We start from the raw sequence: 27,260 nt of genomic DNA, 5'->3' as shown, positions 1-27,260 counted from the left end.
AGTTTTAATTAAATAGTTAGAGTGAAATGTCTTACAGAAGGATTCTGTGAAAGAATGCACTTTGTATTTGGAACTGATTATTATAGCTGCAGCAGACAAACAAGTTTTCTTCTATCCTTACATTTATGATAAAAAGTTAAAATTAGATCTTTTAGGAGCAAAGTTCATGAAAATGCAGCCTTTTAGCGAACTGGTTCCTTTTTCACTGTATGAACTTTAGCATACATCGTTCTCCTTTTTCCTGGAAAAACAAAGTGAACATCATCTGTTAAAAGTCAGAACCCAGACTCCGCCTCCGCTTGGCTGCACATGGCGGGTGTGTTTTGTTTTCTCTGTGCAAATGTCATGAATTCTAGAGTTTCCTCACATATGTGGGGGTGAGTGTGTGTGTGTGTCTATGTACATCCTGGACATGAGTGTGCTTGCCTCTGTGTGTGTGTGTGTGTGTGTGTGTGTGTTTGAGATAGAAGAAGGGCTGAATGCGGGTTCTGTGTGCTCATAGCTATTATGTAAGAGTCCTTTGGTTCCAATCAGACTATATCTGAACCCCATGACATGATGTAGAGCACAGACTGTTCAAATATTTCAAACCTGCCTGCACACAAATACCAAAAGCTTTATGTTAGTCCTTGCATTTGCTTACACTTTTATTGTTGTTTTTACCATCTGTATAGGAAGGTCAAATGTCATTATCTAATCAGATATTAGGGAAAATAAAAATGCTATAATGATAAAATTACCTTAGTGACGACTTGTTCCTTTGTTAAAACACAGAGGAAAACATCCTGCAGACTAAACAAACCACTACGAAGAGGTAAAATATACCAACCTTTAGTGAACTAAACTTAACTTCCTTACACAACATCAATAAACTACGAAATTCTTATAATATTCCTGAAATACGTGATGACAGTTTTGGTTATAATTGACATATTCTCACGTTTCTTAAGTATAAATATTTCTTTCCAAATGAAAGACCTATGCTGTTAAAACTTTCTCTAAGACAAAAATGCTACACGCTCTTTGAACTTTGTTGACATGAAATATGTTATCAACCAGCATGGAGGTTGATAGCAAACATGATGACACCTTGACGCATTGTTAAACTTGAGTTTGTGGGGATGCATGAGGCCTGCTGATCATGTTGTGCAACTGAACAGAAGTTTTTTATAAGCATAAGAAATGCTTATAAAAACTTGGTTTTTATAAGCATTTCTTTAACTGATTGCTTGGTCACATCTCTGATGCATTTTAAATTTCAGTAGAGGGTTGTAGTGTGGGACAGTTTATCGACTCAAATTCTAGTGTTTTATTTTAGACTCCTTGCAAACAAACGCCTAGGCACCAGCTCAGCTTATGAACACTGATTTGAACAACAGCCGGTGTGTTTGAACGTTTTCCCTTTCTCCCGTTCTGACCTTTGGTTCATACGTTATGTAGAGCCATGCAAACAGTAGCTCCACATGCCTATTCCAAACAGATTTATTACCACTATCTGGTGATATTAAAAGTGTTTCTGATTATAGTTAACAACAGTGTTTATAAATTCAGCTGAAAGTAGCAATTTTAAGTGCAGCTGTATGCAGAATATTGACCGAGAAGACAGATGAAATGAAAACAAATAGGAACGATGATATGGAGTGAGTCTGTGGTATCTCAGTAATAATCCGATATTTTACTGATGCTAGAGTTCAGTGTTTTTATTGTTTTTGCTTTGGATTACGCTGAGCAAAAGAGAAACTTACTAATATTTTACAAAATTTTCATTTCTATTAACTGTAGATTTATATGAGCCCACAAACAGCTGCTGGAGGAAGTGGTTTTATTCTCCGGCCCAACAAGGACTTGGTGCCAGAATAAAACCCGTTTTATGGTGCCAGAGTCGGTGCTTTCAGAAAACATTGTTGCTAAGCAAACATGGGTTTAACATCGGAACCGGTGTGGTGGAAAAACTCCCACAGTGGTCCAATGTTGACACCAGTGGGTAGCAATGGATAAGTGAGAGGGAAAAAGACATTATCTAAGAGGTTCAGTTACCCAAGAGAGACAGCATGAAGAGAGAATCAGCATATTTGGTGTAAGTGTTATGGAACCACTGGGTTGCCGGCACTGGACTATTCCTTTCTCATATTCAGCTGTTTTTTGGCTCCCATAAGTACACAGATACTGATCAATGCCTTTAATAAATTAGAATAAACTAAGTTCTAAAATACACTAGAAAAGTTGTTTTAATTAATTATTTTTTAAAAAAGTGAAACCTTGTTTTTTTCTGAATAATGGATTGATTACACACATTTAACAGTAATTGAAAACCCTAAACTCAAAAGGACATTAAACTGCTACATAGTACCACTAAAAAATAGCATGACCAAAATAAGATTTAGTCAATCGTGACAAAATACTGCTGAGTTGGCACTTGTTCAGTCAGATCGAAAAGGAAAATACCCGCCCATCAGTTTGTGACCTCCAAAAACTAAAAAAATCAAACAGAGTTTTTGGAGAGTGTGGACTTCCGTCTGGGTAAGATAAATTATATTTCACACAGTACCAGGCTGCTTAAGACTTCATCTTTACATCAAAACATTAAATCAACATTAATTAGGGCTTTTTGCCTGATAATAAAATGTTTGCCAACAAGAAATCTGAAAGAGGGCAAATTCTTTTCCTCAATGTAGTCTAATGAGTTTATGTGTTTGATCTTTGTACTTCCCTGGTTTAATTGTGCTTGCTTTTTGTTGTGAAACTCATATCTCACTGTCTTACTTTTGGTTTTGCTTCCTCCCCACCTCCCACGTGTTTTCTGTTACCCATCACCCATCTGTGTTTAGCCAATATAAATACCACCGGGTCTCTCTGGTTATTTTTTCAGGCCTGCTTCATAGTTTTATCCTGTGTTTGTTTCAGGTGAAGTTTAGCAGGTTTGCCCCACTTCCACAGAATTTTTAGATGTCTATTTCAGAAACCCTGCTGTGGCACCATCTTCAGCAATCCTTTTCCTTTTTTTGACTGAGCCAACATGATGTTTGTTTATTCCTTATTATCTTGCCCACGAGTCTCCAGCTGGTTTCCAACATCAACACACAACATAAATAAACCTTTTTACTATTCTGCTGCATGTTGATTTCTATCCTGAACACTAACAGGAAGGCAGGTTAATCCAACAGATTGTCTTCAAGAGGGGCATAAAGCAGAGAGCAAAGCAGAAATTTGTTTCTATGAATGCATAGAGGCTGAATTTTTGGATTTTTATTGTTTTGTTGCTTTTGCTAAACAACATGGCATGTTGCGTGTGTTTCCCTGAGAGCACAGACATAAGCAGTCAATAAAACTTTATCATCATCACGGTCTATAAAACAGTAACTCAGATGTCCACAGTGACTAGTACACAAAGAGGACAATTCGAAATAAAAATGCTTTACAGCGTCTGTGTTATGAAAAGGTTCATTACTATTACAACTCTATTTATTCAACCCATTTAAACTCTAAATAAGTTGGGGTTTTCCCACTAAATCTGATACAGCTATATGTGGGTTTTATCTCAATGGTTCTTCAATTCTTCTTCAGTCAGACTGGATGAAGAGCAGCTCTGAACAATAATTTTCAAGTCCTGCCAGAAATGCCGAGTCAGATTTAGCTCTGGACTTTGACCGAGTCCTTCTGTCACATGGACACACGTTGACTTATCTTTTGTAGCTCTGGTTGTACATTTAGAGACTTGGGGTAAACTTGGATGTTTAGTTTTGAGATTGGGGTGAATGTTTACCCCAATCTTAAAACTTTTCCAGGTTTTCTTTCAGAATTGTCCTGGATTCACATCCAACCATCCACTCAACAACTCTCATTAGCTTTTCTGAAAGCCACCCTAACAATATGATGTTGCTCCCAAAAGATTTTACCTGGGTGTGATCAGGATGATGTACAGTGCTGGTTGTATGCAACACTTTCTAGGTGTGCTTTCTGATCTGAAAGCGCACCCAAAAGCAACCCCAACAAATCCCCTGTTATTTGTGGGGGTTAATACATAGAAGAAGATGTGCTTTGTGATCTAAAAGTACATCTTCTTCTATGTATTAACCCCAGCAAATAGCAGGGGATTACTGCGTCATGTTTGCATGGTGTGATCCTGAATTGGCCTCATCAATATTTGCTGCGAAAAGTTTAATAGCTGGCATACAAAATCAAAGACTTATCCAATTCAGTCTCTACCATTTCACATGGACATGGGACTGAAAATCCCCACAAGAAGAAAGTTCTGCCTGGTATGGAATGCAGTGGCACCATTTATGTAATAACTTTTTTTAAACATTGTGTCTAAAAATAGGCCATGGGACTGACACACATACCAAGACTATTTTATGAATGCTCACTGATAAGAGCCAGGTTATTAATGTGTTTGCTCATTCCTTTTCATTCAGTCTGCAGAATGCAGGGACATTTCTGATGTTCATAAAAGTAGTTTTCAGAAAAAAGCCCTTCACCTGCTTGTTCTGAGTCAGAAATGCAGCTCTGCTGCAGCGCCAGCTTCACACAAACTTTGTTTTACTTCACTGATCAGACCTTTAAAATACTGACTCAAAGCGTTTAATCTCCCCTGTGGCTCAAAACAGGATGGTGATAAGTTAGAATGAGCGTCACGCGCAGCCTAACCTCAATATAAATGACAGCATCTAAAAATGAGTTTATAATGAGCTTTTTAATAAGTGTTCGCTGCACACGTGTCATTGTCTCACGTGTTGGGATCCTCCCTAGTTTTCCAAATACTCATCAGTCCAACTGCAAACTGGGTTCTACTGCATTGACAATGGACCTGGTTAGTTGTTGCGAATCAATCACAATGGTGTAGGTCGTTATAGCAGAGTGATTGATCTCTACCACTATGACGTCTGTGCTGATGCGCTCACTTTGTTTCAATGTGACATTGGTGGGTTGCTCAATTCACAGTCAAAACAGTGCAAGCTGCTCTCACATTGCTACCTCAGAATAATTACAATCCCATTTCTGAGACCATCAGAACTTTCTAAAAACCTGAATGTGAGCTTATGTTCATAATTCAGTCTCATTGGTTATCAAAAATCTGGAAAACCTGTAACTAGAATGAATGCTAGAGATTTCCATCCAATTTACACTTGCATATATGTGTTTTATAACAATGATTATGTCACCTCCAGATGTTTAGAAATGGTAGCAAAATATGAGCCAGGCTTGTTGAGGTTGGCGATTCTCTTCCTGATATTGTGGCTGATTTTTCCATGATATCACACATAAAAGCAATGTGGTTGAGGTGTGGCCTCTCCAGGCTTGCTATTATTTAACTGAAATGCCATAAAGAACATTAAGCAACGAGAAATCATTTTGGTTGGTTAGGTTCAAGCATAGTCTAATTTAAAGTGACAACGTAAAGGTCATGAGACTTTTTATACAAGGTAGACTCGGTTTCAACAATATATTGGCTGACCTATTTAGACACCTGGCATAGAAAAATATAGAAGGTTCCCTGAGACAACTTTAAAAATTATAGTGCAACATGCATCATGTTGTCAAATGTGTAAACGATCAAATCACGTCAATCTGAATGGGCTGAATAACTTAAATATTTGCTTTTTGAAGGCATTCAAACTCCATTGTGAAAGAGGATATAAGTGCTCTTGAATCTGGAAAAAAAATTATTAATTTGGTAATTTTTCACCATTGTAGTTCAACAAGTTAAGGGTTACAACTTATAAAAGACTATACTGAAATATGTCATACATAAGGGTTCTCGAGTTGCAAAAATTCATAAAATGTTCCTCTAGTTTTGTCACATCCAAGACTTTTAAACAAATAATGCCAAGCTTTAAATAAATGTGCTGTGTACCATGTGGGTGGAAAATTTCACAACAAAAGAGCTCTGCTATTCCTTTAGTATGTCATGAAGAGCAATTCAGACAGAAAATACAAAGATTATATATTAACACATTTTCCAATATCCATCATGTGCAGAAAAACACCCAGAATGAAAGATAATTGTTTCCATAAATTAAACCTAATTAATTAATTTTTTTGTATTCACAGGCTTTATGAATGAGAATGTAAACATATGTCCCTTAAACATGGAGGAATAATGTGAGAAATGTTAGTTTGTTCTGTAGTGTTTGTAGAGTCAGTGACTGCCTGAACAGAGCAGCACTTTTAAATTGCTGCAGTGCTTTTCTCTGCTTATTCTGAGGCACGTGATGATGGATGCACGTTTGTAGAGGTTTCCACATCTATTACTCCATCACCTCGCCCTTCCAGAATTCAATCCCCTTCTCTCTTCATTTATCATTTCTCTCTTTTTGCTTTTTCCATTATTTATACTACTAGAGGATGATAGACATTTTAATTTTTTTCAAGGTGTTTTTACTTCCTTCTATGATTTCCATGTGAACTTCATTATTGTTTAATGACGCAGCTTCACACCTACCCTGTCCCTGCCTCTATTTTCCCACTGCTCCTGTGATACTTGCTCCGTTCACAGAGCCAGCGTCTTACTCCCACGACGTATTGACAATCTCCCCATCATCGATTATTGTGTTCAGGCACATTCTGTGTTCTCATTCGCTCCCTCCACTCTGCACCTGCGCCGTGCTCTCCACCGCCACCCCTCTGTTTGCTGCAGTGTGGAATTTTCCAAGTGCTGCAGTGCTGAGGCTCGAAGTGATGCTGGAAAGAGAGATGAAAAGGAAGCAGGCAGCGTGAGTGCTGTTTGAGACATAAAAAAAAAGAGACTGAGCCATTGAGGGGAAGGATCCATCACCACATTTCTAGCTCATATGTTAATGGAAAAATACTAGATGGACAAATTGATGAAAAAGAAGACGAGTTTGAGATCTTCTTTCTTCACTCAGGTTATTTAAAAAATAAGATAATAAAGTAAAATACAATAAACATGGGTAGAGAAACATAGCTGGAGAAGCTGGGAAGCATAAAAGAAGTGAAAGCACCTGACTTTTTCATACATAGTATTTAAATGAATCTATTCACACTCATCGTTTGTAAATATTTTTTGTTTTCCTAAAATTTTATTACATTTTCTGTCTCTACATTTAGCTAGTAAAAATTTATCTGATCATTTGAGCCACAAAAAAGAACAAACTTAAACGTTTTACTACATATAACGCTAGATTTACATCGAAACTGTTCGTTCACACTGTAAAACTTTTTGTTTCTATTATTTTACTGTGGGTTTAAGTTACACTGGAATTACATAAAAAAATACAATAAATTACATAAATGATAACCTATAAACACAATAACCTAAAATATGGGGTCACATGTTCAGCAGCAGCAGGTTGTGCATTAATGTTCAAACGGATATCTAGATAAGTGGCTGAGGATGAGTTGTATTCATTGCAGGGTTTGATGAATATATATGTAGATACAGTCAAGTCACAGTCAGACACTGCAGCATCTTTGCTGTGAAAGTGGAGGAGGTGATTGCAAATGTGTTAATGACATTCTGTGAGTGTGACGCCGGCGCAACAATGAGTGTCTGTGGTAATAGGTGCAATCCGGGGACGTCCTGAGGGTACAATTTGCTCCGTTTGGGTCGGGTCACTGTGGATAATCACGAGATTGATGGAGAAAAGAACCGGAAGGGGAAGGCGTGTGAGCAATTTCACACCATGGATGTTTCCCTGTTTCAAGAGTGATGAGAAGAACATGACATAATGTATCATGCTTCTGTAAGGGTTATTTTCACATTTCCATTACTCATCCACCTGCATAAAAGGAGACACATAAGAGTTTTTCTGACTTATTCTTGAGACATTTACTTGTTTTAGGTGTTCAGTAGGTAAAAAAAAAAAAAAAAAACATGTGGAATCCAGATTTCCACAGAATTAAGTACAAAAAAAAGTTATTGTTAATGGATATAGTTTACTTTATTCACCACAGTGAATACTGTAATGTCTGATTTCTCTAATGTTTATTTACTGTTTAGAATATGATAGGGCATGTAAAACAGAATTAGATGATAATAATACAGCAGTAGGCCTTGCTAGACTTTGTATTTCACAACTTCCATATCTCAAGATTTGGCTTCAGTTTCTGCATCAGCCATGATGATGGATGTTTATTCAAGTTGAAGAACCAGCTACATACTGGAGCCAAATACCTCCAGGAAACCAATAGTGAAGTTACTTTGTAGATTATTTTTTTCTGTATCATTAACGGTGGAGGTAAACAGTTGTATGAAGATATTTGGCATAGTTGAAAACAGAGAACCAAAAACGAATTTTAAATTTTGAGAAGCCAAACATTTACAAAAAAAGTAACTGAAAATATATTTTATGGTCAATCGGCAATACAAACAAAATCTAACAAAATGTAACATCAAGTTAAATTTAGCAATATAAATAAAAGTCTTGTATAAATAGAAAGTAGTTCAGTAGACACAGTGAAAATCAACAAAAAACAAGTTTGGGGATCTATTTATAAGTTTGTTTGCACAACAGGTCAATGCTGAACTTGCTGTTGCCTTCTTGTGGCATGGAGCAAGGGTCGGCTTGCAATGGTTTCTTAGAACAGCTGACTTTGATTTATGGCAACAGAAACGTACATGTGTGGCAATTAAAATTATGCAGGCTCTCTGCAAGGGTTAGAGAGCAGAGGTGGGCAACTCCAGGCCTCGAGGGCCGGTCTCCTGCAACTTCTAGATGTGTCTCTACTTCAACACACCTGAGTCAAATAATGAGGTCATTAGCAGGACTCTGGAGAACTTCACTGCACTTAGGAGGTGATTCAACTGTTGGATTCAAGTGTGTTGGACCAGGGAGACATCTAAGAGTTGCAGGACACCGGCCCTCGAAGACCAGGATTGCTGGTTAGAGCTATAGGGTAATTATTCTACGTAAAACTCTCTTCACAAACATGCTTGCCATAAGACAACAGAAAAACATTTTTTAAAATACTTGTTTTATATCAGGACCTACGTACTGCTATCCTACTTCATTAAAGTTTGATACTGAATTTTTGTCAAGGCTGAAGAAATTTGTGGCAATTTGTATCTCTGGCAGCTTTGTACACATTATGTAATGAATCACTGCTACAACCAGTAAAAATTATTGCGCAGCACATTATTATCTGACCAGAGGGGATTTCCCAGATGTGTGTATTATTTTTTAGATAGTGTACACAGCACTGAATAAATATCAAACCAACTCCAGAATCATTTAAGACTTTGGATATTTTCACATTCCTGCACTAATTCCTAAACAAAATTATTGTATAATCCATCCATCCAACCATATGTTTTGTACCAGTGCATACCTATAGCTGCTGATGTGTTTCAGCAACTGTTCAACATAAAACTCACAAGAGAACAAATCATTCGGGTAAGACAGCTGTTGCTACAAATAACAACTTACTGTAACAAACCTAAACTAGAATAATACATTTAAAATGAGTAGAGCCATAATTAACACAGCAGGACAATAAGAAATGTTTGTATTTTGCTACCATTCACAGTAAGCTGCATGATAAAATATCTCAATAAAAAAAACTCAAAATCAAGTGCTAATGAACTGCTCCAAAGTTTTGAGTGGGAGATTAAGCTACTTCTATTTTAAGGCTTTGTTACACAGCTGGGATGGGGTTCTATATTAGTTGAAAGGTTTACTACCAAATACTAATGAGCTTGGAAATGTGGAATTAAGCAGAACCAAATCTTTATATGAATCTCCATCCAATTTGCTGAAAATGTAAAAACAAAACCACTATTTGCGTTCATTTACAGTAATTATTCACTGTAAGAATCCCAAATTATGTCAACAAAACAAAACATGCTAAACAACATGCTAATTGATCCCTTCACTAAAAGGGGCAAAAAAAAAAAAGAATAGCCGAGAGGAGTTTCCAACACTCCCTCCTGAAACTTTCACTGCTCTCTTTCTGTCACTTTCTGATGCCAAAGGAAACTGGACCCTGTGAGCCTTTCTGGCAGGAGGGGTTTTATTGGAATCCCTTTAAGGCCTGGGATCTAGGCCAAAGTAGGCCAATGGAGCAGGTCCTGCTCATCTGTTCTCATGAGTAAAAACTTTGTGCAAACTCTAAAAGTAAACTAAAAAGGGAAAAGAAAATCCCCAAAGGTTGTACTGCAGGTCGTAGTGTGATCAGCTTCAAGCTTTTGACATAAAATGCTGCATATTCTTTCCTGTAAACCTGCTGTGCATGTACTGGTTATTCAGCCTGTCTGAATCAATTTGTCCTGAGGAATAATCCCGGGGTTGCATAACCCTGGACACCCAGGCCCACCGTTACAACCACCAGTGGTAAATCCCAGAGATCAAGAAACGGATCAGACAGAGTACACAAAGGCCAAAGGATAGAATGAATGAAACAGAAGAAGCAGGGGATGTAAAGCTGTTTCTGGCAGGCAGCAAAAGGGCATCTGGTCCTTTGCACTGAGGACCCAGCATGGATGGGAGCTTTGAGACTGCAGACAAAGCTCGCTGCCAGTAAAGACAGTGGCTTTAGCTGTGGCAGCAAATACCAACACAAACTCCCGATGAACAGCGTGACCATTTAACTTGTCTTGTAAGGAGCACTGAAGTGGCACAGCCTGTGCAAACAAGTCAGCTTAGGAGGTAATTATGTCAGCAGAAACCACGCTGCTAACATAATGCAATGGATCAGATGAGAAGTTTTTTAAGCTTACCACCTACACACATCCCTAATGATCACATGGTTGGAAGAACAGCTGAAGCAATTTTAGTCGGACAGGAAGATAGGTAAATTAGAATGTGCTAAAAGACAAGAACAGATAAATTTAGCCAAGGGAACATATGGAATTGAGACTGAATCCTCAGGGAGCTAAAGTCCCTTTATTTCCACAGCTCTTTAACATATCTTCTGTCAGTATAGCCATTAAATATCTACTGAGCACCGGAATAGAAACAGTTACCTAAGAGTACTAAGATCTCAGCAAGTAAAAATGTACTGTATGTTTGGGAAATACTTGCACATTTCACGTAATGACTTGCCTTCTAGTACTGGTTTTGAAAAGAGTGACATGGCTCTTTGCTGAGGGCTTAGCTGTGTCTGAGAGAAGGAGTGCTCATAAAGCAAACAACCAAAACATAGCTCAGTTCCTCCCGTGAACAAATGCATTGCTTTGTAATGTCCAGTCTTTAGACCAGGGTTCCTCATCTCAAGTCCTCGAGGACCGGGGTCCTGTTATTTTTGGATCTGTCTCTGGTCCCACACCGAATCAAATGGCTGAATTACCTCCTCAGTATTCAGTTCAGTCACGCAAAGTCCTGCTAATGACTTCATTATTTGACTCAGATGTGTTGAAGCAGAGACATTGAAAACTTGCAGGACACTTGCCCGAGAGGACTGGATTTGAAGATCCCTACTGTAGACAGTAGAAAGGTGAAGTGAGTGACCAGTATGTTCTGTAAACGCCTCAACTGCATGAAAGAGAGTCTCAACAAAAAAAAAATCCAGAAAATCACATTGTATGTAATTAACTAGCATTTTATTGCATGAAATACGTATTTGATCACCTGGTAACCAGCATTAATTCTGGCTCTCACAGACCTGTTTGGCGTTGGCTGAATTTCAACCAAGATAATTAGCAAACAAAAGGAAAAGTTGTGAACGATGACGTTGATTTTCTGTGCTGTTTTATAATTGTAGTCTACCTGTAGTTTTATTGTTGGCAGTGGAGGAACTGTACAAAGCTGTTCAGTCCGTGTTGACCACGACTCCAAATATTGAACTAACATTAACATCCACCTTGTTTGGTTTCGGCATTTCCCTCTTGGTAGTGGAAGAAGTTTGTATACAATTTCCGGTAAGCTTTGTAGCGTCCAGCTGTCGCAATACATGTGTCAGGGCCAAATGTTAGTGATTTCGTATTGAAACTTCAACAGAGTCCTCCAGTAATCAATTGTTTTTCAATAGTCGAGGGTCCAGACCCTCTGTACAAGGTGACACATAGAACAAGGAGCTGGTTTTTACCAGGTACCTATCCTTCACTTTTTACCTGTATTAAATGCACTTGATTGAACCTGTTATATGAATAAAAATAACCTGTCTGCATGTCAGTCAGTCTTCACTCTTTTTGGTTCTTGGGCAAGAACCAAAAAGCTATCTAAGGACATCAGTGAAGTGTTAGAAAATGGAAGAAGATGAAGATGATGTCAATCTCCCTTGAACTACGGCTCCATACAAGATCTTACATCATGGGAGGACCTGGTCAATGACCTGACAAGAGCTGGGACCACAGTCTCAAAAAAGACCATTAGTAACACACTACTCCAGTCTAATTAAAATACTCAAGCCACCAAATGTCCAGGCCCGTCTGAAGTTTGCCAGTGACCATCTGAGAAGGCATTAAAGAAGGCTGTGTGGTCAGATGAGACCAGAAGAGGACATTCTGGTATGAACTCCACTTGTTGTGTTTGGCAGAAGATGGATAAGTACATCCTTCTAACCCCATCCAAACTATGAAGCATCAACGTGGAAACATCATGAATTGGTTTGCTTTCCTGCAAAGGACGCAGGACAATTGCATTGTATTGAAGAGAGTATGGATGGAAAAATCTTTGAAGGAAACTGAAAGTTTGAAAAATATTTATATAGAGGAAAATTCCTGCTGAAATGTGTGTAAACCTGATCAAGAACCAATGTTCGACCTGTGTAATTGGGAATATGTATTTCATTCAATAAAATCCAAATTAAATATGCAAAAATCACTCAATGTGATTATTTTTAGTCTCTGTTGTAATAGTTAAAGTTTACCTATAAAAATTAAAGACCTATTCTTTTTTAAGTGGAAAAACTTGGAAATTGGTGGTGTATCAAATACTTATTTCCCCCCGCAGTGAACCAGGCAAACAACAACAGGTGGAGCCACTTGTACATCTTGTTCTGTTCATGCAAAAGCAAAGCCATGTTTGGGAGGCAAACAACTACCTGTCTGTCTCCTCTGCTGTGTTAATGGTGATAGATCTGGCAGGAAAGCTCATCAGTCCCATCTTGACAGAACAGCTGAGAAGCTCGGATTTGATATAAGGGGTTAGGCCGGAGCTGCCAAAGTGGTGGTGTTGCTGACACACCAGCTGCATCAGATACAGAGAAAAAAAAAATTAAAACAAAGTGTTTATTTGGGAACAAAGTAGATCACTGAAAGGACGAAATGTGCAGAATGGAGAATGGTCACAAGGTCTTCATTACTTTACAAAGTTAATCACACCCTGTGAACTTTTTTTACAACTAAAATCTTAAATGTGTGACCTCTGTTTCTGTTTAGCCCCATTTAATTTGATGGCCCTAAATAATAGGAGTGCACAAGTAAGTTTTATTTGCTCTTTCATATGGATTTGCAGCACAACAAGTTAGTCAGATCTGAGATTTTGGAACAAAAGGATATTCTAATATTTGGGAAGAGCAAAAAAAAAAATCGTCATGAAATAAACTACATAATCCTTTCTTCATCCAATAAGAACATTTACATCCAAAGAGGCCTGCAGAGAGCAGCTCCAGCTCCCTTTTAAGTAAACAAAGGGTCAAAGAGAAATGTCAAACATCCTGCCTCAGGCTCCAGCTTTCGTCACAGCAAATCCCTCAGGACTCTTCATGCATCTTCTGAGTATTCTTTTAAAATGGACAAAAATCCATCAGAATGAGTGAATGTGCACCTTTGCATGACCGTCTTCTTAACAGTCATTGTTCTTCTTTGTTCATTGTCAAGTGTCAGGCTAGCAAAGCTGCAGCAGGACGCAAATGAACCATTACATGCAGCAAACTTAAGTAAAAGTAGGGTCAATGGCACTGCAGTCTTGTGCTGCACTGAGATCAGTTTGCTTTTTAAAATTATTTTTGGAAAGTCTTATGTAAAACTGCTTTAGCAGAAACATGAAACATCTAAATGAGTCACGTTGTTCTGTGTGGAAGAAAATATCACAGGATTCTGTGACTTTATTTCATTGCAAACAGTAGGAACCCTTGATACTGTTTCCTTTCCCTTTTCTTTTTTACATTGCAACCACAAATGTATTTTACTGAGTGCTGGGTTCCCACAGTGCATTGTAAGCCTGGTGGGCCACCAGCCTTTACTTGTGCCCACACCAGGCTTAGCGTTGTTTATTTATTTTAGGCTTTTTAAATTATTACCTTTTTTAAAAGGCTATATAGTTGGTGTTTAGGGATTAATCTTCCAGTCTTCCAATAATGCATAACTATCAACTGATATTTTCAAATTTCCTGTCAACTTTAAACATTTTTTAACTCAAAAACACGACTTGCTGCTGGATGAATGACTGCTGGCATATAGCCTGGCATGAGCACAAAACTGGTTATCATCTAGATTTCTGTACATGTTCATGGCTGCTCCAGTGAAGGGAATATGAGCTTCATTTATTCATCTTAGCCTCTTCACCTTGTGTTCTGATACTCCGGGATGTAGTAATATAACACCAGGAGAACCTGTTTGCGTGGCTCAGCCAACTCCACTCTGGAGAAAATCGATATGTATGTCTGTCAGGGACAGAAAAGACAGAATGAGCTCTGGGATATAATTATAATGACCCAGTAGACTTCCCATGAGAATTTGAAGCAAAAAAATTTAATTCTTCCAGTGGTATAAATGATGTGACACAGAGACCCATTTGTCTTTGCTCCCCTTTAAGATGGGAAACATAAGAGACTTAAGATGTGGGTTTTGATCATCACTGGTCATGAATTATCTACAAGAGAATAGCAAATCACCCAAATTTGCCTTTAAATCTATGTATAATTATCTGGCTACATAAGAGTTTAGTTAGAAAAAACACATAATGTCACCAGTTAAATTACTTTGTGTTCAGTTGGAGGTTTTTCTGTAATTTAAGTTTCATTTTATGAATCTATTTTCTGCTGTAACCAGTTCTACTCACCTTTCTTGCTTTGTTTCTTAAAGGTAAACCAGGTAAATGTAAAAGTAAAACAGGCCTAATGACTAAAGTGCTTATATGCTTTTTAAATTGTCTGCTAATTTGATTTTTAAAAGTAAAATGCTAATTTTGCCATTCGGTTTGCTGCACTGCTCGCACTGGATTAACTGTTTTTGATTTAATAAATGTTTGTATTTGGCACTTAATTTCTGTAAATGTTTTAGGGGTTTGAAACCCTGAAAAAGAAAATTCATATACAGCAAAGTAAAATAAAGATCGTATTAAATTATACTCCATCTGCTAAGCTTCCTCCGACTTTTGGTTCACACACAGTATGTCAAATAAATGTTTACAACTGGACTTGTCACAGATGTGGCTGGAGGAAGACTTATGTTCATCTCATAATCATGCAGTCAGGATGATGGCGAAGGAGGTAAGTGTAAAATCATGCTACTGCAATAAAGATAAAATAATTATTTATGCTTTTGAAACATTTTTACCATCCTGCCAATATTTAAAGACGTCGCTGCACGCACAGGTGTCTGACACATAAATAATGTTGATATATTGTAACATTTGTAACCAATACAATTGAATGTTGATGTGTTTTTTATTGTCTCCAGGAGGCCAGACTCCTAGGAGAATACAGCCAAACATAAGTGCATTCTCAGCCCTCTTCTTGCTTTTTTTTTCTCTCCCTTCAAGATCTGTGTAAACAGCAAGATGGGTCTGGTGACATGAAATTAGCTAAGTAAACATACATGGACAGGAGGATGATTGGTAGGCGTGCAGAAATGTGGCTGCTGCACCCAGTGTTTATAAAATCTCAGATCTGCTGAAGCGGCATTCCCGCTTTGCTTAATGCACATGGCAAAGACAGCGGTGAAGTCTCTCTCATTACCACAGGTGTTTAAATAAATGACTCTGTGAATCATCAGACTAGGAGCATCATGAGGTTGTGGCTAAAAGAGCCTCCCCTTCATCAGACAACCTAACAAACTAATAACCATTTATCTTGGAGCCAGCAAATGATACTCAGCACTCTCAGGGCGTTAAATGTAATTTAGTTTTTTGCTGGAGTCAGTGCTGAGTAAGATGTGCACTTGCGCCATGGCAACACTGTTTCTTGCTAAGCTGAGTAACAGAACACAGCTACAACAGGAACATGATGATCCAGGGGTCAATCCTTGCTGCTTTATTGCAGGCCCTTCTTAACGTAAAGAAGACCCTATTTTTGGAGCGTTCGCCCCGTGGATTGTGTTACACTGCTGTGCAAAGTGCGAAACGGCTAAACGCTAACAAGATGAGAGCAGCACTAGTTGTTTTAAAGTCACACCTCATGACGCAGCAGCTTTCAGGAAACCTGCTTTCAACATGTTATATTAGTCCAGGATGAAACACCAAAGAGGAACATGATTTGTATATTTTTATCCTGTCATTGACTTCCTTTAAATTCAGTTCGTGTGTTACTCTGCGACACAAGCTGTCTCTGTTCCCACTGATTGGCTTCTTTACATCGAGTCAACCGAGGACTTCAGAGGGACAAGCCGAGATCTGAAAAGAGGAAGCACAACAGGGAGTAGGCTTGCTAAATACAGGAAGTGAGACTATTCTAAGTGTCTGCACCAGACAAAGCTCTCATCCTGTCCCCTGTGCGCTCACAGCATGCAACAAATTCACTATAACATCAATCTAGGTCGGTTTCATTTCAAATGTGTTTAAGGCATTTCAGAAACACGGCAGTTCAAATTGCTTTACATCATGAAAACATAAAAAAATATATTTTAAATGTCTTTTACAAAAATAAAAATACAGTTACTTGTAACTCCCTATTCATGCAGAAAAAAATATTTTTGAATTTGAACTGTTTTTGTCTAAGCACAGAGTTCATAAGTCCAAATGTGAACAATCAATCAGCATAGCCCAAAACGTCAGTGGAGCTTAACCCTCCTGTTATGTTGCGGGTCAAATTGACCCATTTTAAAGTTGTTGTTTTTTTTTTTAAATAGTTGGAAGTATTTTTTTGCATGAAACTTTTTCTATTTGTCTTAATAGGTGCACTCTACATATAAATTGAAAATGTATCCATTTTATACATTTGTAACCCCCTCCTGCGTCTACTTTTTACATAGATACTGTTCGGGTCAATTTGACCCGGCAGTTAAGTTGAAGTGCAAAAAAAGATTAAAAAAATGTCCAATTCTATATGTTTCCTTGCAGCTATGAACCATATTTCACCACACACACACACACCCCAGCGCGCGCACACACACACACACACACACCCTACCAACAGTCTACTTTAGTTGTATTTGCACTTTCATATTCTGCTAGTGGCATCCCATCTATCTGATTACTGTATTTCCAGGGCTGCTATTCCACCTTTTAAAGGAAGTTTCAGAGGTTTCAGTTTTGCCAATCTGAGTTGCTTTCAGGCGCTCCCCACCTGCAGACCCTGCAGCAAAGCAGAACTTCTATATTGAAATGAAACGATAATGAAGGATCTGACATGCACTCACAAGCACAACTACATCGCATGTATCCAAAAAGGGTTTCCAACACAAGGGTGAATAGGCAGGAATTAACAACACCTGAATCATCATCTGAGACTCTCACGGAGGTTTTTTTGTAAGACAGCTTAAAAACAAAACTCAGATGACGTGAGACGAGAGACCACACTGCATGAACTGATCCTGATGGTGACCACAAGACGTACAGCTTTTCATGATGGGTTGCTACACAATACCTTGGTCTGTAGATGAAAAACTTGCCACCCTCTTTTTATGCTACTAAAAACTCAGTAATCTTTTTGCTTCAGTCAAATGATGCTCCCTTTCTGTCCCAATGCCTGGAAAGTCAAAGACAAGTAAAGATTAAGATACTTGTGCTAAAAAATTTGGAAGATGGAAAACTTCATCCTGTGTAGCAGCAGTGATTTATTTTATATTTAATATTATTTGACCACAATTGTGTTTATTATATGTCTAGATCTTGTAAAGCACTTAGTAAACAGTGGCACTAAAATTAACTTGACTTTTAGTAATTCTATGAATTTATACCCAGATTTTGTACACATATGTAACAGTTTTATTTTCATGTACTAAACAATTAGTTTAATTCTCAAGGCACTCAAGGTTACTTTAAAAAACTACTATGACAAAATATCAATTTCTTTGAATTCCTATGTAATTAATTTTAATTAATTTGTATAGAACTTTCTGAAGATTTTACTGTACATTACAGCTACAGTATATTCAATGATAAAGGTTCCGATTGGCCATTTAACCCCTTACCCGTGTAATACCCACATTTTGTTATTTCATAAATAAAAGCATTTTGTGTCTGTTGAACTATCCACTCTAAATCAGTTTCATTTTATTAGCAATTGGGAACTTTTTTCAAAAACTATTAAGGTAAAAATAACAAAAAAAGTGAAAGTTTTCTGGTAAATTTATTTGTCTTTCATTTACTGATTATTTATCTGAGACCATTTGTTTTTGGTACTACTTGTTGTTGGTCTTTGTCACTTTGTAGTGTTTTAATTTTTTAATTTTAATTGTTAAGTGACATTTTTGACAGTAATGACATCTAAAGAAATGTAATTATTTTTACTGCATTGTTAAAGTGTGTTCTTGCACCTCTAACACTTTGGTGCCAAATATACTGTAAGTATGCAACGACATGCACGAGTCCTCAAGCATTTATTTTTTTGGGGGCATGATGTTCTTATGTTATTAAATTCACATCAAATAGCACTCCATATAAATCATATAAATCAAACTAAATAAACCAGAGACATATGGGGTTTTTTTTGCGGGTGCCAACACTATCGATTGCAACTGGGACAACTAAAATAAATAACGTAACCTCTGAAATTATCCTGTCAGCAGTCCTGTCCGGTCAACAACTAGAAGTGTTCGGAGAACTCTATTAAACTAAAAATAAGACAAAGAAGTCCCTGAATTGTTGAGAGGATGAAATCATACATCAAAGGCACATGGTAATAAGTCACATATGTTCCCAAATGCTTAATGTGCGCTGGTAAGAGATCAGAACATAACAGTGTTTCACACTTTATTGAAAAATGCTTCCAGGCTTATGTTACACTCATACGGTTGAAAATTGATATCAAATACTTGCATTTAGTTTCCAAATTGTAATAAATTTCTTCAATTTTTGTAAGTTGGTTGAATGAACCTGAAAAAAAATCCTGAACATTTGACTATAAATAGAGAGAAGTACACCGTCTTAAGCCAAAAAGACAAGTTCAAACATGTCTTCTCCTTCCCACTTCGTTGCCAATGCAAGGGCGCACACACACTCTCTCACACACACACACGCACGCGCACCAGCACGCACACGCCCACACACACACCCACACACACAAAATAAACCTATCATGTGTCTTGATAATAAGACACTGGGTTCAGTCCTCCAAGAAAAAGGTGTGTAGAAATAAACTGCAGTCGAGTCATCAAAAAACAACTATGACAGATACAGAACCTGTCTAGAAAACATGCAGACAATAAAAGCAAAGTGAATCATTAAACTGCACAAAGGTTCAAATATGTGTATTAACAGAAGGAAACTGGAGATGTGTGCAAATCATACAAACCCAACACAGTCTGAGGGATGTAGTCATGTTGACTCTGATAGTAAATAATATTGCATGTTACGCAACGCAGCGTGGTTTTGTTGATTAAATTAGAATCATTTAGTTTTTAGAAAAATCATGTTTGAGACGTTTTTACACAAAATTAAATTGGTTCTTAAAATAACTCTGATCAGATATCAGAAATGCAACCAAAGATTTATTGAATATTGAAATAGGGAAATGCTATTTATTATTTTTAAAGGATGTCAAATAAAAGTCACTGTGGCCACAGGATGACCTATTAGTTTTGCACACAAAGGCTTATGGGAAGGTAAATTTATACTATCAACAAAAGAGTGAAAAAACAACTCAGGATGAGGAGTTGTTATTGCCATTCAAAATGAAAAACACGTCCAGCCGCTTAGGAGTTAACAGATCCTGAAGATTTCAGGAACAAAAAACTCTGTTGGGTTTTAGCCCTAAACATCTTCTTACCCCAATGCTACACATCCACATCCACATTTTATCATGAAAGCTAAGCCTTTCATGGTAAACAATTTTGCTGAACGTTAAATATTCTCAGACGTTATTGTGATAAATGATAATATTGTTTTGAGACTATTTTCAAGTAATATAAGGGTGATGGCATAATAATGCAAACACACATTCTCAAAGATCAACAAACTTTAAATTCTAATGAACATTTAACACTGGAAGAAACTTTAAATATCCCCCAAAAAATAATAACAAACACCACAACAGAAACAGTGGCGCAGTTGGTAGCACTGTTGCCTTGCCTGGGTTCGATTCCCGGCCCGCGGTCTTTCTGCCCGGAGTTTGCATGTTCTCTCTGTGCATGTGTGGGTTCTCTCTGGGTACTCCGGTTTCCTCCCACAGTCAAAAAACATGACTGTCAGGTTAATTGGTTGCTCTAAATTCTGTTGTGCGTGCATGGTTGTTTGTCCTGTCTGTCTCTGTGTTGCCCTGCGACAGACTGGCAACCTGAACAGGGTGTACCCACCTCTCGCCCGGAACGTTAGCTGGAGATAGGCACCAGCACCCCTCCTAGGTGTACAGAAAATGGACGACAGAAACAATAAATAAAATAAATTATGAAGTCTTTGTAGACAAAATTGTTCTCTAAAAAAAGGGCTAACTGAATTTTATCGTCCGGTTTTTGGTAAACATAAACAGAAAAGCGAAAAAACAATAAATCATGCAAATGAAAATGATTGAGCTTGTTTTAATTTATCATGTGATTAAGTGATTTGGTTATTGTGAAAGGTCTAGTTCCAGCTATAGCTAATTATCGTGACTAAACCTGGAGCAGTAACAGTTAAGATAGCAGTTGATGATTTTGCACAATAAACATTTAATCAGATTTTGTACCGATAAAGGCCACATAAAATGTACAACCCACAGTAAATGAAAGCATTTTTGTACCTGATAAACTTTATGCTCACAAACAACAGCACTCAAGTAGGTGTATCCTGTTTATTTAAGCTTTGGCTTGTTCCTCCAGCTAGATTCCAACTCTGTCATTATCCTGGGGCAAAATGTGTTTTTCGCAAGTAAATGTTTATTTCCACAGAGCTCTGAAAGAAATTATCTTTCCTTTTTCTGAGTTTCCATCAAGCTGCCACACATCCATTCGGAATATTTCCAATGAAAAAGTAATTTGTAAAATTCAAGGACACAGTCTGTTTCAGAATCTGCTACAGATTACCCACACGGTAGCCATATTCTGCTTTTGAGAGGCAAATATCTACAGATAATAATTTTGTGAAAAGAGGAATACAACATTCAGACTGATTATGATTAATTTAGTTTTCATATTTAGAAGCTTTATGGTTGTAAAATTTTAATGTATTCCATTTAATCAAGTTACCTGAAGCAGTTTGTATTGTGTTGTTGCTTAAAACCACAACAGTAAAATGTGTTTTATGTAAAAATAACACAACGAGTTTCTTTTGCATTTTTAAGAAGTAGCGTTATTTAATAACTCCTGATTGTTTGCTAGGTGTTAACAGTCGTTTCTTCAGTATATGTGCAAAAAACTGAAATATTTTGCAGATAAAACTTTCTCTCTTATCCGTACAAGAACAAGACAATCAGTAAATTTTGAAATAATGTTTGAAACTTTTCATTATTACCCACGTTCTTTAAGTTAAACAGATTAACTTGTACATAACAAGCGCTGTGCACTGCCTTGAATTTACGTTTCTGGTTATTGTTGTTATAACTGTGGTGCTGTTAGCTTTTTCTATGCCAAATTCCTCCATGTTAAAAGCTGAAATGTCTCCTCAAATATTTCATAGGAGCTCCATGAATTTCTTGTTCCTTTTAACGAAAACGCTGTTGTTGAGTGATTTATTGAACTACACTGCCCCCTGGTGGACGTTCTGCAAAATAGTTTCATTTTATTGTACAAGAGCCAACATTTCCCCACAGGAATTATTTACAAACCATCGGTACAGAAACAAATTAGAAAGAGAGAGAAGCTGGACACTATTCTGTTTTACTTATTTTCAAATATTTTTGCTTGTTTTGTTTTATTTTTTTCTGGCAGATATTCACCCGGAATATTATAATAACATTTAAGATAATCACAGTGCTTTACCTCACTGTTTTATTCACAAACAATCTTAGATTTTAACATTATTTACAGAATAAAGAAAACAGTTACATTTGTTGTTGCTTTTTACAGAAATTAATTTTAATGTACCTAGACAGTGCAAAAATCATACTGCGGTTATGGTTATTCTAATGTAATATTGTAAATGAATTACTATTATTAAATATTTACTTATGAAAAGTTGTAAATATTCATATTATTCTCTGAATTTTACATGATGGTTGTCATTAGGAATTTAACGAGTAAAACATCAGTACAAGAGGAAAAAACGTTATTGCCTTGCAGTATTGTAAATACTCCATGATCTTTTGAACATGCATAACATTACATTGAAGTTAGAGGATGTAGACAAAATTCAATACATAAAATGCTGTATTGCTGTCAATAGCGTTTTGATGCTAAACCAAGGAGCTCGGGACATTTTGGAGAAATAAATGTCTACTATTTAAATGAGAACATTATGACAATGCAGCTCAGCTATATGCTCAAGTTCACCACCCTGAGTAATCTAAGTGTAAATTTGCAGGTACTAATTATCTACAAATCTCTGCAACTTTAATAAATTGGCATTTAATATAGACAGGATGAAGTTAAACAGCTGTAAAAAAAAGAAAGAAAGAAAATAAACAGCATGCCAGTTATGAGTTAAGATTAAGTTTTTCTATTGTTAGAGATCGAGCGCCAAGACGACAAGACTGTTCCGTATCTGCAACACGGTACATGTTCGTTGAATCAGTAACTTACAAAATGTATTATTCCCATTGCACTGCCGAAACCCGGGATCGAACCAGGGACCTTTAGATCTTCAGTCTAACGCTCTCCCAACTGAGCTATTTCGGCCGCACGTTCTGCAACACGCAGAGCTGGTGTGATTATCCTATGACCCCATTAAGTATTTTAACAATTTTTAGTGGTTGGTGAAAAAACTTGCCACAGGCGAGGCCTAAAGAATATAAATATAAGTTATCTACTTCGCAATAGTAAATATCGCGGCAAATAAGTCAAAGGTGAAAACGAAAGTGTTTCAACTGAATTCTGCTTGAAGGGCTTTGGACACAAGATGGCGCCACACCGCTATCGAGAAAACATAAAATAAAAGTCTGTTATTTTAAAGTACTTTGTGGGAACAATAGTCGTATTTTTTTACTAGCAAACCCTGTCAATAGATGGCCCCGTATTACAAGTCATGGTCCCAGATACTATTAGGTCTAGTGGAGTCCAGGCATTGAATAAACTACACACTATTAGATAGGTAGCCATGATGTTACCAGATCAGTGACCAACACTATTTTGTACTACTGTAAGCAATCAATTTTTACATTGACAGCATTTCATGTCAACACTGAAAAAGCAATAAGTAAAATCAGTCCTTTAAGAATTTTTTTTTTAAATTTGGTGACTATTATCATTTAAAATAATAAAACTGAGTAGTTATTCCTGTTCTGAAACCTTCTGGTTAGTTCTTTGTATTCACTACCAATAGCTCAGGCAGTGATTGAAAATGGCAGCAGCCTTTAGACTCCGTGTACCTCTGATTTCCATTGCATATTCTTAAAAGACACCCAGATATGCAGATGTTTTTACAAAAAAATCAACAATGTGTTTGCTGGAAAACACTGAAGCTTGATAACATTAGCATTCTGGGCTTGGCGTTTGCCTTTTTATTTTTTCTGACTGCGTTCTGCAGTGATGCAGTGCTGTCCCTTTATTAGTCATATGATGTCTCTGTGCCAGCTTCTGTGCCTCTCTTCTCTTCTCTCTTTTCCCCAGTAATCTCCCCTCCATATTGCCTCATTCTCTCGCTCACATTTTTGTTCCTCTTGTCATCTCCCTCCTCCCCTCCAAGGTGACTTTCCTTCCTTCACAGACACTGCAGCTGTTCCTCACTTTTTGTTCTGGAAGGCCCGAGTGCGGATAAGAGATGAGAGAGATGCAGACCGGCAGCATAAAGAGAGGGAGAGCCAATGGAAGAGAATCAGAGTGGAAGATGAGGGGTGGCTGATGAGATTATCAAGCAGGTTGGAAGGATCGACAGTTTTGACCAGATGCACAAATCAGTAAGACAGAGAGCAATCAATTACACGCACACATGCATCACCAGATTTGTCGGGATCAAAAGCTGCCGCCACAGATGCTTACCTTACTAACATGTTTCATCTTCATTAGAAGTGGTGATTAGTACAGTTGTCACACAAAAGTGAGACATAGTGAAGATTCTCTGCCATCATCACTAAAATATCGCACCTATCTGGGACAGAGTTTCTAAATTTAGAGATCAGAAGAAATGGGGGTAAAGATAGAAAATATTTAAAAAAAGCAAGTGTTGGCTGAAAAAAAGAGAGGATTTAAACCATATGCTCTAGAGAATAAGCTTCAGTTCAAACTCTAATTATAATTAATCCCAGTTGCACATTTCAGCTGCTGTTTTGTCAAAAACTCTTAACCATAATGAGAGTGACATGATTATCGTTCTTCAGTCATTCATTTATGGATTATACAGTCAGCTCTTAATGTTTTTATACACAAACAAAAGCTGACCTTAATAAATGTGTTTTCTTATATTATCTGTCTCTAAGCCTTGCATGCTAGAAAAATGACCCCCAGTTTTTAAGGTTAGAAATTTTTATATACTCCATCCTGTCCCTTCATGTTTCAGAAGGGACAGGTATCGTCATTTCAAATAATTTTGCCTGTTGGTCAATTTGTAGTTTTGGTTGTTTCGTACCTAACTTTTTCAGGTAGGACATCTCATAGACTTCTAGAGGATGTTTCCTACATGTCAATACTTATCAACCAGGAAGATGTTTGGCACCTACTTTGGCAGGCAGTGATTTAAAGTCATTTTCTATTCTCAACCCATTGTCTAGAGCAAGGGTGTCAAACTCAATTTCACCAAGGGCCACTTCAGCATATTGGCCACCCTCAACAGGCCACACTGACGGTATAAATCAGGAATGCCCAAGTGCAGTCCTCCAGACTGCAACTTTTAGATGCGTCCCTGCTAAAACATACCCCGGACAAAAGGTTGACTTCCGTCATTAGCAGCAACTCAGTTCTGTAGAGGCCTATGAATGACTCAATGATCCAGGTGTGTTAGAGAAAGAACATCTAAAGTTGCAGAGTGATAGGTCTGGAAAACTAGACTTGGGCAACCCTAGCATAAATGTATGAAAATACAATGTTAAAAATAAATTAAACAACACCTCATATTGTTAAATAACTGATTTTATGTATTCAAGTTTTAAATATTACATTTGAGTTTGCATGGATGTAAAATTACTGCTCAGTTTAAAAATTACAATATTTTTAAACTGAGCAGTTTAAAAATATGCTCAGTATTTTTAAACTGCTCAGCTAAACTTCGCTCTTTAGCTTGTTAGCTTGTCGATGTTTCAGTTTTATTCGCTGGGAAAATTAATCTTTGTCTGCTTTAAAGATAAGCAGACAAAGAATAAAAACAAGTTTTGATATTAACTCTCAACTTCATTCACAAAACCTTTTTGTTATTTATTACACAACGAACATGTATTTCACATAAGAACAAAACAATTAGGTGATGCTGCCTGTCCTTGAACACAAAGCTGATCCCTCTTCACCTTGTCACCAACTCACACATCCTCACTGTGTTGTGTTCTGTAAATAAACACAAGCAAAATCAATAAACTATATACATATTCCAGTATACTGAGTTTTGGTTTTACATTCATTCTATTTAAATTTAGTTTGTTCGTGCTTACCAATGTTTTCTGGCCGGATGTCTGGCACCGTTTCCCCCTGGTCAGTTCGTCCATGTCTGGTTTTAGTTCTATTCTGTGGCGATCCGCAAAACGGCGTGTAGGTTTTCGTCAGTAATGCGCGATCTGGTCTTGGTCTTGTTTAAATTCATTATTGAAAACATCCGTTCGCACAGATAGGTGCCTCCAAACATGGACAAAACACGAGCTGCATGGAGTCGAAGCTGTGGCATCAAATCAGGGGGCAGGAGACGGGACTTCGCTCTTTAGCTTGTTAGCTTGTCGATGTTTCAGTTTTATTCGCTGGGAAAATTAATAATCAGCTTGAGGTGACTCTGCTGCACTCTAGTGGCGAGAAGCCGTAATGTTGGCTGGTAATAATCGGAAGGCATTATGGGAGATGTAGTTTGTAGTCCATTCGTCAATGGGGCTGCAAAACGCGGGGGGGGGGGGGGGGGGGGGGTGCACATAAAATGACGTAGCGGGCCAGATGTGGCCCGCGGGCCTTGAGTTTGACACATGTGGTCTACAGTAAAGAAAAGTGCTTATGCAACTCCATTAAATAAAATTGCAATAGGGTGTAAAGGAAAGTTTATGGACAATAGCGTATAATTAAATTCAATAATACATGTCATTTGGGGAATTTTATGACAATCTACCTGCATAATAAAATAAAATACTTTGCTACAAAGTTTGAATAACAAACTTTTATATTATGTCAGAAAATATTTTGCAGCTGTAACAGCTTTAAAAGAAGTGTGCTTGTGGGAATTTTTGAATATTTGACACTGATGTTGGAACGGGATGGACTAGCGCTAATCCCACAGGTTCTTTATTAAGTTGAGGTCAGGACTCTGCAAGCCAGTCAATTTCTTTATAATTAAACTTCCAAATCTTCGTTCTCATGGACTTTGCTTTGTGTACTGGTTGGGCAATCCCCAAACTGTTCCCACAAGTTGGGAGCATGAAGTTGTCACAGAATGTCAGACAGGTAAGTGTTATTCTCTAGGCAACTGTTACTGTAAACCCAGAGTGGCATATTGGATCCTCAGATGGATTATGACTTGTCACTACAGTGAACATTTCTCTACTGCTTTAGATTAGTGTTTTACATCACTGCATCTGACTCTTTGTATCTAACTCTTTGCTTGATGATGTCACTGAGCTGAACTGAGGGTCACATGAGGTTTGGAGATTTGAACTTTTGAGTCTGCAGAAAGTTAAAGATCCTTTGCCACTATGCCTCTGCATCCAGTGACTGTGCTCTGTGCTATAATACTTCTAAGAATTGACCATGAAATATTTAATAGTGAGGAAATTTCATGCCTGGACTTATTGCACAGCTGGCATCCACCACGGTGTCCCTTTGTAATTCACTGAACTCCAGAGAGCAACTTATT

General features: G+C 37.5%; 1 non-coding gene across 1 annotated transcript; it reads right to left on the bottom strand.

Moving 5' to 3' along the window:
- Positions 1-22,893: 22,893 nt before the first annotated feature.
- Positions 22,894-22,966, bottom strand: trnaf-gaa. The gene has a single exon. It is a non-coding gene; the product is annotated as a tRNA-Phe (tRNA).
- Between the last annotated feature and the right edge of the window lie 4,294 nt (positions 22,967-27,260).

This window comes from Xiphophorus maculatus, chromosome 20, assembly GCF_002775205.1.
Source record: "Xiphophorus maculatus strain JP 163 A chromosome 20, X_maculatus-5.0-male, whole genome shotgun sequence".
In the NCBI taxonomy this organism is placed as follows: Eukaryota; Metazoa; Chordata; class Actinopteri; order Cyprinodontiformes; family Poeciliidae; genus Xiphophorus; species Xiphophorus maculatus.
The sequence above is the reverse complement of the archived record's forward strand: the minus strand, read 5'-3'. Positions and strand labels throughout refer to the sequence as shown.